Here is a 1,484-nt window from a genome sequence, read left to right on the forward strand (position 1 = left end):
GAATCTGGGCGGGTGGCTTGACTTTTCGCCTGTCAATGTGGCCCCACGAACGCTTTTCCCTTGCGTTGGAGCCCCCGAGCGTCCCCCAGTGCGCCGGGTTCGGCCTGCGAGCACCGGGCGCAAAAACGGGCCGAGCCAACGGAATTCGACATCCTGAAGGCGCGACTGGAATGTTTTTCCGTGCCAGCGCAACACCGACCAACCACAACATATTCCATATTTCCTCATCGCCGACCCAGCAACAACGTATCCGCCTGTGCATCTTTTGCTGTCCGTTTCTATGTTTCGTTGGAACGATCTTGACCAACTCGACAGGCCGCGTGTCGGTGTCAGGTCGCAACAACACACCGCCTAGCTATCCGACTCCATCAACAGTAGACCGCGTCTCAGGTCGTTTTTCCTTCTCCAAGTCTCTCGTCCACGTCACTGTTCCACTTTCCTGCCCTGCTTCGCTTCCCTTGTTTCCGCGTATATATACAGAGCAGTAGCATAGCCATGTAGGAAACCAAAGCATCCATCAATGTAGCACATCCATGGCCCAAGAAACCGAATCTATAATACCTAACTAATTCATTCCCACTAACACATTTCTCTTGACATGCAGCCTATCCACCTCAGCTACCATCCACATCCTCATTTGTTTTCTGGATTTTTTTCACAAATAATTAGTATTTCACCCCGTGAGCCATTCATCTGCTAGAAGAGAAGTAACCTCTCCCTTTACTGTCGCCTCCCCATCTTCTCCGTTCCCACCCCTTCCCCTCCTCCTGGAAGTTGCGGGGGATATTGTTTGTGGCTAAAAGCACTGGTCCTCCTCTCCGGTCTCTATCTCTGTTCCGGGCTTCCGGCCAAGCTACTGCCGGCGTCGCTGGGGTGGTTTGTTCCGGTCGCTCCCACTACAATCGCAGCGGCCACTGGGGCCGGACATGCCTATCTTTCTGTCATGGATCACGGCGCCTCCTCCAATAGGGCCATGGCGGAAGCGGGCGTGGTCTGTGCGGCCGAGGATGTCGATGACCGGCGGAACCCCGACAACGCTTGGTCGGCGATCTCCCCGAGCGGCAGCGGCGCGCAGTCGGCGCGGGGGGAGAGCGCCGAGACGAGGAGCTCGAGGCTGCTGAGCCCCGCTGCCGCGCCGCCTCCAACAGGAACTAGGAAGCTTGGCACCCGTTTCCAAGGGCTGACCATCCCCATCTTCTGCCGCGACCACCTGGGCCCTTTTGAAGTTGTTAGTGTAAAATAGGGTCTAGCATATTGTACATGTACACGTATTTGTATACTATGTAATTGTATTATGATCATCTATATATTGAGACGTGAGGCTGGATATTAGTCACCCACGCAAAACCTTAAATCCTGTGTTTCAACTTGGTATCAACTAGGTCAGGCCGCCGCCACAGGTCCCTCGCGCCGCCGCCCGATCCTCTCTTCGCGTAGCCGCCGTTTCCGATTGCTGCTCCACGTACGAGATTAATCCAGCCAGA

The sequence above is a fragment of the Triticum aestivum genome, chromosome 4A (assembly GCF_018294505.1).
Source record: "Triticum aestivum cultivar Chinese Spring chromosome 4A, IWGSC CS RefSeq v2.1, whole genome shotgun sequence".
Classification (NCBI taxonomy): Eukaryota; Viridiplantae; Streptophyta; class Magnoliopsida; order Poales; family Poaceae; genus Triticum; species Triticum aestivum.